Below are 13,081 nucleotides of genomic sequence, written 5' to 3'. Positions count from 1 at the left end.
GAGAATGGCCTTAAGGGCTGAGGGGGAAAGATGCTGCCATGGAAATGATTGGTTAAGAGAGGGGAAAAGCAGTCAGAGGTAGAAACTTAGGAAGGACCTGCCCTAATTGATCAGGCAGTTAAAATGGGTAAGAGGAGATTTGGACCTTCAGACTTGCAAGATTAGGTTAATAAGGATTTACAATAAAATAGAATTAGCATGGTTCCTGTCTGGTTTACCTGGGAGGGCTGACAACTGATTTATTTATTTATTTTTGTATGCCTAATGAAACTTCTTTTTCCATGTCATTTTTGTAGCTTATCATTTATTTTGCTAGCAACTACTTTTGCTAGCAACTCAGCCTCTGTCTTGTTCTTCTTCTGCCATTTCTTTCAAAACATTTTTGGACAGAGTTTATTTTGAATCATCCTACAGCTGTTAATCAGGTTTATGTACCCATTATCTTTGATTAAAATCTTTAGTGCCCTCTAGTGTCCGGTGTTTAAAATTGTTTATCTCTTTTATGGATTACCTTCATAGATTACTGCCTTGTGGCGAAGGGTCTTGCGTAATTCAATGAAGCTATGAGCTATGCCATGCAGGGCCACCCAAGATGGACAGGTCATAGCAGAGAGTTCTGACAAAACGTGATGTTATATACTGGGTTCGTTGCTTGATTGACGAGATGAGGCGAGTGAGTTCAGCAAGAATCATTCTTTATTTGGTTGCAGGAACTGAACTGAGAAACAGGGCTGCGAATGCAGCTATTTATACCCTGGCCTCTAGGTGGCAGCCAATAGGTTTAAAGCAACCTATTGCTGCCCTAGAAGCAGCCAATGGTGGTGCTGGAGACGGGTTGTCTGAGGAGCTGGGAGCCGTTAGCCAGCTTCCCTGCTTAAGCAACCTTCCAGCAATTAACCCCACGTGACTCTTTAGTAAGACAAAACCCAATACATTACACGTGATCCACTGGAGAAGGAAATGGCAACCCACTCCAGTATCTTTGTCATGAAAACCCTATGGACAGTACCAAAAGGCAAAACGATATGATGCTGGAAGATGAGCCCCTCAGGTCGGAATGCATCCAGTATGCTACTAGGGAAGAGCAGAGGGCTAGTACTAATAGTGCCAGAAAGAATGAAGCGACTGGGCCAAAGCACCTTATAGAACTCACACCAAAAAATGTTGTCCTTATCATCATGGGGGATTGGAATGCTAAAGTAGGAAGCCAAAAGATAACCGGAATAACAGGCATGTTTGGCCTTGGAGTACAAAATAAAACAGGGCACAGGCTGATAGAATTTTGTCAAGAGAATACGATGGTCATAGCAAACACTCTTTTCCAACAACCCAAGAGACGACTCTACACATTGCCATCACCAGACGGTCAACACAGAAATCAGATTCACTATGTGCTCTGCAGCCAAAGATAGAGAAGCTCTATACAGTCAGTAAAAACAAGACCAGGACCTGACTGTGGCTCAGATCATGAGTTTCTCATTGTAAAATTTAGGCTTAAACTGAAGAAAGTAGGGAAAAGCACTAGGCCACTCAGGTATGAATTAAATCGTATCCCTGTTGAATATACAGTAGAGGTGACAAATAGATTTAAGGAATTAGATCTGATAGACAAAGTGCCTGAAGAACTATGGACAGAGGTTCGCAACATTGTACAAGAGGTAACAACTAAAACCATCCCAAAGAAAAAGAAATGCAAGAAAGCAAAATGGCTGTCTGAGGAAGCTTTGCAAATAGCTGAGGAAAGGAGGGAAGCGAAAGGCAAGGGAGAAAAAGAAAGATACGCCCAATTGAATGCAGAATTCCAGAGAATAGCTAGAAGAGATAAGAATGCCTTCTTAAATGAACAGTGCAAAGAAATAGAAGAAAAAAATAGAATAGGGAGGACCAGAGATCTTTTCAAGAAAATTGGAGTGATGAAGGGAATGTTTCATGCAAAAATGGGCATGATAAAGGACCAAAATGGCAGGGACCTAACAGAGGCAGAAGAGATTAAGAAGAGGTGGCAAAATTACACAGAAGACCTATACAAGAATGAGCTTAATTTAATTTAATTTAATTTAATAATTTGATTTCTATACCGCCCTTCTCCCGAAGGACTCAGGGCGGTGAACAGGGCAATACACAATAAAAATCAAATACAAAAATTAAAAAACCATTAAAAAACCATTAAACATCATGCCCATAAAATCAATACATATTAAGTTAAAAACTAATTTTAAAAACCCAACCCCATCCCGTCAGACCAGGCCAGCTTGTTCGAAAAAGAATGTTTTAAGATCGCGCCGGAAGGAGCGAAGGTCGGGGGCCGTCCGGAGCTCAACCGGTAAGCGGTTCCAGAGGTCTGGCATGCCCACAGAGAACGCTCTCCCCCTGGGGGTCACGAATCGGCATTCTTTGATCGGCGGCACCCTGAGGAGGCCCTCTGTGTGGGAGCGCACTGGACGGAGGGAAGTTGACGCCGGTCGCAGGTGTTGCCATAGGTAATCCGGACCCATGCCATGAAGGGCTTTGTACGTCATAACTAATACCTTGAACCTCACCCGGAGAGCAACCGGTAGCCAATGCAGCTTGCGGAGCAGAGGTGTAACATGGGAGTATTGGGAAACTCCCAAGACGACTCGCGCGGCTGCATTCTGCACCAGCTGGAGTCTCCGGGTGGACCTCAAGGGCAGCCCCATGTAGAGAGCATTACAGTAGTCTACACGAGAGGTCACGAGCGCATGAGTGACTGTGCGCAAGGCATCCCGGTCTAGATAGGGCTGCAACTGGCGCACCAGGCGAACCTGGGCAAAGGCCACCCTAGTCACAGCTCCAATATGCTCTTCCAAAGAGAGCTGTGAGTCTAGAAGGACCCCCAAGTTGCGGGCCCTATCTACAGGGGGTAATAGCTCACCCCCCATGGCCAATGATGGAATAATCGGAATTTCCCGGGATGCCGGCACGAACAGCCACTCAGTCTTGTCAGGGTTGAGTCGAAGCCTGTTCCTCCCCATCCAGACCCGGACCGCCTCCAGGCAACGGGACATCACGTCGAGGGCATCACTGGGGTGGTTTGGGGTCGAAATAAAAAGCTGGGTATCATCAGCATATTGGTGATACCCAACTCCAAAACCACGAATGATCTCACCCAGCGGCTACATATAGATGTTGAACAGGAGAGGCGAGAGAACCGATCCCTGAGGAACTCCACAAATGAGAGGTCTCAGGGTCGATCTCTGCCCCCCTGCTAACACCGACTGCGAATGTCCCAGGAGGTAAGAGGAGAACCACTGGAGAACTGTGCCTCCCACTCCTAACCCCCTGAGACGTCGCAGCAGGATACCATGGTCGATGGTATCAAAAGCCGCTGAGAGGTCTAAAAGGACTAGGACACAGGAACAACCCCTGTCCCGAGCCCGCCAGAGATCATTCACCAGCATGACCAATGCCGTCTCCGTGCTGTACCCGGGCCTGAAACCCGATTGGTACGGGTCTAGGTAGTCAGCTTCCTCCAAGAACAAAGGGAGCTGATGCGCCACCACGCTCTCAACAACCTTCGCCAAAAAGCGAAGGTTGGAGACCGGACGATAGTTGTTTAAAATTGCTGGGTCCAAGGCAGGCTTCTTGAGGAGGGGTCTCACCACCACCTCCTTCAAGGCGGCGGGAAAACTACCTGATAACATCCCTGATAACCACAATGAGGTGGTCACTGACCTCGAGCCATATATCCTAGAATGTGAAGTGAAGTGGGCCTTAGAAAAGCTGAGCAACAACAAAGTTAGTGGAGGTGACAGTATTCCAGCTGAGATATTCAAAATCTTAAAAGACGATGCAGTAAAAGTGCTACACTCAATTTTCCAGCAAATTTAGAAAACTCAACAGTGGCCACAGGATTGGAAAAGATCAGTTTACATTCCAATTCCAAAGAAAGGCAGTGCCAAAGAATGTTCACACTATCGTACCATTGCACTCATTTCTCATGCTAGTAAAGTTATGCTCAAAATCCTACAAGCTAGACTCCAGCAGTATGTGCATCGAGAACTACCAGAAGTACAGGCAGGATTTCAAAGAGGCAGAGAAACTAGAGATCAAATTGCCAACATACGCTAGATTATGGAGAAAGCTAGAGAGGTCCTGAAAAACATCTACTTCTGCTTCATTGACTACACTAAAGCCTTTGATTGTGTGGATCACAACAAACTGTGGCAAATTCTTAAGAGACGGGAGTAGCAGACCATCTTATTTGTCTCTTGAGAAACCTATATGCAGGTCAAGAAGCAACAGTGAGAACTGGACATGGAACCACTGATTGGTTCAAAATTGGGAAAGGAGTCCGGCAAGGCTGTATACTGTCACCCTGCCTATTTAACTTATATGCAGAGCACATCATGAGAAAGACAGGGCTAGATGAATGAAAACTTGGAATTAAGATTGCCAGGAGAAATATCAACAACCTAAGATATGCAGATGATACCACTCTAATGGCAGAAAGTGAAGAAGAACTAAAGAGCCTCTTGTTGTGGGTGAAGAAGGAGAGTGCAAAACGTGGGTTGAAACTTAATATTAAGAAAACCAAGATCATGGCATCCAGCCCTCTCAATTCCTGGCAAATAGATGGGGAAGAAATGGAGGTAGTGACAGATTTTATTTTCCTGGGCTCCAAGATCACTGCAGATTGGGACTGTAGCCAAGAAATTAAAAGACACTTGCTCCTGGGGAGGAAAGCCAATCTAGACAGCACACTAAAAAGCAGAGACATCTCCCTGTCAACAAAAGTGCATATAGTCAAGGCTAAGGTCTTCCCAGTTGCAATGTATGGCTGTGAAAGTTGGACCATAAGAAAGGCTGAGCACCAAAGAATTGAGGCCTTTGAACTATGGTGCTGGAGAAGACTCCTGCGAGTCCCTTGGACTGCAAGGCGATCAAACCGGTCAGTCCTAGAGGAGATCAACCCTGACTTCTCTTTAGAAGGCCAGATCCTGAAGCTGAAACTCAAATACTTTGGCCACCTAATGAGAAGGAAGGATCACTGGAGAAGAGCCTAATGCTGGGAAAGGTTGAGGGCAATAGAAGAAGGGGACGACGGAGAATGAGGTGGCTGGATGGAGTCACTGAAGCAGTAGGCGTGAGCTTAAATGGACTCCAGAAGATGGTAGAGGACAGGAAGGCCTGGAGGACGTTGTCCATGGGGTCGCAATGGGTCGGACATGACTTCGCAGCTAACAACAACAACAACATCTCTTTTACATCATAGAAAAATTCAATACAAGTCAACTTTCCCACTGAAAGGATTCTTTATAAATTCCAAATATCTTAGTTCAAATTTATCTGAATATTTAATTCATTTATAACTTTCTAAAATCAAAGGCTTTATTATTTGTTTGTTTGTTATAGTACTTAAGCTTATAGTTGAAATTTTCTTTAGAAAAATTCAAGAATTGAAGGCAGATTCACACTAGGACTTCCTCCTTGAGTCAGACTCCTTAGGGATTCTCCTTTTTCAAGATGTGATCATGGGATCAACAGTTGTCTGTGCCAGCTAAACCACAATTCTTCTAGCATCTCTATTTTCTTGTAATCTAACCCTCATTTCATCTACGTACATATGACAGGATCTTTATCTGCATTTCCAATATATCTGTGTTTTGAAAATATTAGAGTGAAATTTTCTTTTTATATCTTTTACAGTAGCAATCTAATGAAGGATGTATTGTTGCAATGATGTTCCGATGTGACACTTCGATGACAAAAATGTGTTAAATGCATTTCTGTTGCCAGGGAACGTTCCTGAGTGCCAATCTTCTCACTGTCCTAATTTGCACATTTAGAAATACACCATCAGAAACAATTACCACAACCACATAAAACTGGAACATCCAGAAAACACAAAGAAACTGAGAACAAACTATAGGGCAGTAAAACAAATGTTAATTGTTAAACGTAATATATATATTTCACTTATTCAGACAGCTGTTCATTTATACTATTCTCCATTCTTACTTTTAATTTCTCAGAAACTAAGTTTCTACTGGACTTTCTGCAAAGGTAGAAGATAGCTTTTCTCCAAGCTTTCCCTCCGCTGTGTGTGGTTTTAGAGGTTTTGAAGTTATGTATCCAGAATTTCTGTCCTGACTGATGGGGGGTGGTGGTGGTGGTGGTGGAGGAGGAGGAGGAGGAGGAGGAGGAAGAGGAGGAGGAGGAGGAGGAGGAGGAGGAGGAGGAGGAGGAGGAGGAGGAGGAGGATTCCTTTAGAAAATGCTTAGGGAATAGAGTGGAGAGGGCTTTGCTGGCCACTAACTTGGAAACATTTGTTTAAAATGAATGATCTACTAATATAGGGAAATATTTCTGCCACATAAGAAGAGCTAACAACAGATCTATTAGCACAAATTCAAGACTCTACAAAGCACGTATATAGTCCAGCAAAAGTGAAGGTAGAATGGTCTAACTAGGTCACCTGGAGTTTTGATAGCATGTTCTATCATCCTGATCAGATTTTATAGTGTGATTATTATAATTGTTTTTCGTATGTGTAATGTTATACAAACAGACTTTGACAAAGAAGGAAACTGGAATGCTGTTTCATGCTTCAGAAGGATGCATCATGGGTTCTGAATATCATCTCCTTTGAGAAAGGTCAGTTCATTTATAATCTTTAATTTAGTAATAATTTGATTAAAACTGCTACAATTAACCATAGCACTTACACATAGCTCTTATTAATTTATCTCCTTTTGACCTGATTGAAAGTTAATGTTAATTATGATTAACTTGAACAGAGTAGATCTAATTAATTAAATAAAATTAAATTACCAACTAAGGTTTGGGTGATACAGCAAGCATATTAATAGCCCTCTTCTTATTTTTGTTTTCTCTCAAGTGTATGCATTAGGAAAAGTGAAATGTACGTTAAAGGAGATTAAGAAACATACCTGGCCAGATTTTTCATATTTCAAAAGTATAAATTTGGGCTTAACACTTGCATAAACAACCCTTCGATACCATACAGGATTTGGTGTGATTCATAAACTGCAAGTAGCCATAATACAAATGTAATTTGAAAAACTGATCCAGGAAAAGAAAAGCATTGATAATGCATCTTTAGGTGAACAAGTATAAAGAGAATGAATAGGTGTACAGCAATTTCAAATACTGTAAAAGATTTATAGTACAATCAATTCTTTAATATAAATTACAGATATAGACATATTTTTTCATAATGCCATAATTATGCATTATGCAATAAATTGAATGTTTATAGTTGGTAGATTGTACAATACCTTCTTTAAGGGGATGTCTGTCAGTGTAAAAGAAAGCTGTTGAAAGGGAGAGGAGAAATCCATGTCAATATAATACATGCCAAATTATGTCAAAATGGGTTTTCTTCTTAAGCATTTTAACTTATGGAGGGAAATCACTTTACACAAGTCTATAAGTCATAAAAAAACCAAGGTTCCCTACCCGTGCTTAAGTCACTTACATTATTACCTAACTCTTAGTGTATGAGAACAACACAGAAAAGGGGAGCATTGTTAATAATAATAAATATTATTCTTGCCTTCAAAAAGGAGAAAAAAAGAAAAAGGAGATTACAGGCAGGTCATTGTGGTACTGTCCTGATTTCCTTTTTGATAGAGTGATGATTATGATTGACCCAGGAATATGGTGGATGCACTGTACCTTGATCTCAGTCAAGAATTTATCTCAAACTCCCATAGGATTCTACTACAATGATAACAAAAAGTGGACTAAGCTAGGCTATCAGTAGGATACAAGCTGGTTGGTCATCTGCACCATATTGCTGTATGACAGCAACATGCTATATGACAGTGACTCTATTATAAAAATTATAAAACCCTAGGGCTCCATGCTAGACCATGTGCTGTTCAACATATTATTTCTTCAATCCTTGTATTTGCCCCAGGTTTCTATATTTTATGCTGTTTTACCTCTGTATGTCTCCTAGAATACTTGGATTTGGTGAACTCTAAATCTTGTCGATCAGAAGGTCGGCAGTTTGGCGGATCGAATCCCAAGTGCCGCGTAACAGAGTGAGCGCCTGTTACTCGTCCCAGCTTCTGCCAACCTAGCAGTTCGAAAGCACGTAAAAATGCAAGTAGAAAAATAGGGACCACTACGGTGGGAAGGTAACAGCATTCTGTGCGCCTTTGACATCTAGTCATGCCGGCCACATGACCACGGAGATGTCCTCGGACAAACGCTGGCTCTTCAGCTGTGAAACGGAAATGAGCACCGGCCCCTAGAGTCGGAAATGACTAGCACGCATGTGCGGGGGAACATTTACCTTTTTAAATCTAAACAAATAAATGAAAATGTGGGGCTAGAAATTATTATCAGATTTACAAATGACACAAAGATATGAAAGTTAGCAAGCATCTTCTAAGGGACAGTATTAGGATTCAGGAAGTATTTGGCAAGCTGGAACAACAAGCTGTAATCAGCAAGATGAATTTCAACAGGGATAAATCGATAATCCTACATCTAAGCAGGAACAATAAAACACATGAGCATTAGACATGGGTGACCATAGTGAGAAATACAAAAAATATCTTAGTGCCTTTGTGGATCACAAGCTGAACATGACCTACTGGTAGTGTAATGCAGTTTGTAAAAAAGCAAATATAATCTGAGCATGCATAAACAGAAGAACGATAGATGTAAACCAGGGGTCTTCAAACTTGACCCTTTTATGACTTGTGGACTTCAACTCCCAGAATTCCTCAGCCAGGCACGCTGGCCGAGGAATTCTGGACGTTGAAGTCCACAAGTCATAAAAAGGCCAAGTTTGAAGACCCCTGATCTAAACTATGATGAATTATATTTTGGTTGGACATCATTGAAAAAACCATGATGTTTCCTCTGCCTCAAGAAGAGTAGACTTTCATCAGAAGTATTTATTTATTTTATTTATTTATTTAATTTAATTTCTATACCGCCCTTCTCCTGAAGGACTCAGGGCGGTGTACAGGGCAATAAAATGCAATAAAAATACAATATACAAAAGTTAAAATGAGAATTAAATAGAATAGCCCAATTGCAGTAAAAAAGCTAATTAAAATTACAATTAAAATACCCCAAACCCATCAGACCAGGCCGGCTTGTTCAAAAAGGTGAGTTTTCAGGTCACGGCGGAAAGAGCGAAGGTTGGATGCTATAGCAGAAGATTCCTGCACTGATCTAGAGGTTCAACTATACAATCTCCAAGATAAATTCTACCAAGCCCCTCACATTCTATGATTCCATCTCCTTCATCTCTTTTTGCAGTCTGTCCTATTGCTCTCCCTTCTGCTCTTCAAATATTGTTCACAGCAGTTGCTTTCTAGAGGCAAATGAGAGCAAGAAAGTTATCTCAATTCTTTCCTGTTCTCACTGGAAATCCTAGGAAAATTTCAATTTAACCTAAAATGATCTTGAGATCTACATTGATTGACTGGTCAGGTGCCACCAAGCCATTCTTGACTCTTAGCAACAACACAGGAAGATTCTCTAAACTGGGCTTTGAAGTCTTACAATGATACACCATTATAACTGAGTCCATTCACCTTTCAGGTTAGATGCTATCAGTGCTTTTTTTGTAAAAGAAAAAGGTGCCGGAACTCACACATGTCATACAACCCGCCTTGCCTGCCCTACAAGGTTCCATCCAAAAAAAGGTGCCGGAACTCCGTTCTGAGAGTTCTATGAGAAAAAAAGCCCTGGATGCTATCAATATGAAGTGAGGGAAAACAAGCTAAAACAAAAGTACTGTATGGTTGTTTAGACCCAATGGTCCACTGGAAATAAACATCAAAGACAAGACAATACTACGCAATTTACATTATAAACTCAACCCCTCCCATACACACTGTGATTCCAGAGCTTTTGATGAACTATTCCCTGTGAGTGGAAGTTCTCATCCCTTCTCCTTTCCCACCCTGGCATTTGTTATGTATGAAAACCTACAGCAATGTAGTAGTATTTTTCAGGCAATTTGCTGGTTTTGTGAAGATGCCAGTTTAAGTATTATACAACAGGGAGGAAAGCCCACTTCATATCATGTACAGGAGACAGTTCAAAGGAGTACATTTTTCCTTCCAGAACTAGCAGGATCGCCTTAGCAAAAACCTGGCTCTCTTTGCATTGCACAATTATTTTCTTAATCAAGTGTCACATCTAGGAGATCTTCTTTATCCTAGAACATAAATTAAGATTTGACACACTGAAACAATCAACTGCCTCATAGCTGGAAAACATTCATTTTCTGATATAGCTTCATGACCAGTCATCCAAGCAAACAACCTTTGCTTTGTTAAGGATCTCCTTTTTTATTTTCTATTGGGGGGGGGGAAATGTCCACTTGAGGGTTTTTTTGTTTTTTAAAAACTTTTTATGTGTCAATTATCGCTGATGGAGACCTGCAACATTCTCTTATACTGGAGCTGTGTAGAAGGGATAGTTAAAATTTCAAGCAATTATGTGCTTTTGCAATTCTCAGGGAGATAATAGTATTCTGTTTTGTACTGTGTTACTGCTGGGTAGTATGGAAGCATCTTTCATGGCTAAGACAGCAATTAAAGGCATCTGTATCTCACTAATTTTTCCCCTGCTTCTTTCCAAGTCTCAATTCTTACAGCGGCAATGAACAAAGAATATGGAAAAGAGAAGCTATTTTTCACAAGATGGCTATCCAGGAATTATAAACTTAAGCATCTACTGTACATTCTGTAGCAGCACATCCCCTCTGGAATGAGGTGTCCCCAAGATCTGGGTGGTCCTCATGCTGTTGTTGTTCAGAAGAGTGGCAAAGACCTGCCTCTTCGCCTTTGGCAAGGGAAGGTGAGACACACACCCCCTCACTCCATTTCATCTGATGTACAGTGCTTGTCATCTTTTATCTTCTAAGGATTTCATTGCAATTTCTTCATTTGATTGTTGTGAGCTAACCATAGGCACACAACAATTATCATTACTGTTTGCACAATATTTATTTATTTAAAACATTTTTATATCTACCCATCTTATACGAAACTCTGAGCAGCTGCCCATATTTAAAGTTTAGTTGAATTTAACCTTGTTTTGGGTTTGTTCGTGTACGTACAGCTTAGTATGTAATATAAACCCATTTTGTTAATTTCTTGTTCAGTTTATTGTGTGAACCCAGAAAACAGACTGTTGAAGTAACCGGTAATTATGCACTGTGCAAAGGCAGTTGTGTCCAAAGGAAAGGTAAAGGACAGATGAACTTTACTTTCTGTTGCCTTTTTTTGTTTACTCATTTGCTCTCAACACCCAGAAGGAAAGAAAGGGCAGTCATTTGAACAGAAATGTCAAAAACAACATGCTCAGCAATGCTTAACACAGTTGGCCCACTCCAAATCACCACCAACATGTGATAGTCTAAGCCAAAGAACAGTGATCATCTGCAGTTCTGGGGGCAGCACAACACTGTGGGTAAGATTGGGCTCCCTGGTGGGGGAGAGAGAGAGAGAGAGAGAGAGAGAGAGAGAGAGAGAGAGAGAGAGAGAGAGAGAGAGAGAGAGAGAGAGAGAGAGAGAGAGAGAGAGAGAGAGAGAAGGAATTGTGGTGACACAAAATGAAAATGGGTCCCGCTGGGTCCAGTTCTAAAAGAGAAAATGTACACAGAAGAGAGGGCAGAAACTGAAGCTGATCCTCACAGTTGCAGTTCATGGAAGCTTAGGACTTTTAATAAAATTGGCTGCCACCAATTGGCTTCTTTTGATAGTTGCCCAAAAGTCTATCCTGCCAAGCCAAAAAGAAAGCAGAGCCCCACCTTGAAGGCATGTGGCCAAGGTCATGCTAAATCTGAGACCATCCTGAGACAGAGATGAAGTAGCTAGGAAGGTGATATTGGGATTACCCAAGAGTATGAGGAAACAGCCACTGATGAGGTGGAGAGAAGGGACATGGGACAGGAAGGCAAGAAAGAGGCAATATGGCAGGTTTGGGTGAATTGGCCAGGTCTTTCAGCCTTGGGAAGCTGCACTGAAGCCAAGCCACTACCCTCCTAGCCTTCCAAAAAGCACCCAAGACTTGGCTTTTTCCCCAAGCGCTGAGATAGGGTGAGGTGGATGAGAGGATTGAAGTAGATAAGGCTTGTGGAAGCTTAACTTTAGTGCCATATTTTTAACGTTTATGGGTTTCATAGCTGTATGTATTGTGTTTCGCAATTGCGGCGAATATCTGGGCGAATATCTGTAACTCGGGTGTAGGATGAGGGTGAAGCTTCGTTCTCCAGGTCTGTGGGTTGGTTTCCCAGCGTTTGGTTACCAGGCTAGGCAACATCTTCAGCGGAGTTTAGGGGATGTCCCTGTCAGTATTCCTCTGTTTATAAAGGGCTTATAAGGACCTAAGGACCACGCGAAACCCTTGTAAACAGAGGATGCCCTGGCAGAGACATCCCCTAAACTCCGCTGAAGATGTTGCCTAGCCTGGTAACGAACCGCTGGGAAACCAACCCACAAGCTCGGAGAACGAACCTTCACCCTCACTGTTTTGTCTTCTTATGGATGTGATTTTAATTGTTGGTTGAGCTCGATATGTGATGGGCGGCTCTATAAGTGTTTTGGATAAACAAACAAACCAAAAGTTCCGAAGGGAAAAAAAAACCCCGTCCTTCCTCCGGGCTCCCTCTTGGCCTTTTGCTCGCTCGCCAGAGACAGCACGAACCGGCCCTCCTGCCACAGGGAGTCTGTTGGCACTTGTTGGCTTGGCTCTCTAACGCGGCGGCGGCGGCGGCGTCCGTCTGAGCAGGGGAAGTCTTCTCTTACAGGAGCAGATTGGCGGGAAGCGGGGAGGGAAGGAGGGAGGGAGGCGGAGGGGGCGCCCTCCCCGCCTTGCCCTCCTCCCACCTCTTTTCTCCCTCTCGCTCTTCGTAGGTGCTGACGCGCCGCTCGCCTCCTATTAATCATCCCTGCGAGCCGACCAGCTGCAACTAATGCCAGTTGGGCTGGAGGCGGTGCGCAGCTCCGTCCTTTTTCCCGCTCTCCCTGCGCCCGCGCCCGGGCTGCCGGAGCAAAGGACGGCGACGCTCGCCGTCAGGCTGTGCCTGGAAGAGAAAGGATGCTGAGCTCCCGCCGGGCTG

The sequence above is a fragment of the Vipera ursinii genome (genome assembly GCF_947247035.1).
Source record: "Vipera ursinii genome assembly, chromosome: 1".
In the NCBI taxonomy this organism is placed as follows: Eukaryota; Metazoa; Chordata; class Lepidosauria; order Squamata; family Viperidae; genus Vipera; species Vipera ursinii.
Note: the sequence above shows the minus strand (reverse complement) of the source record.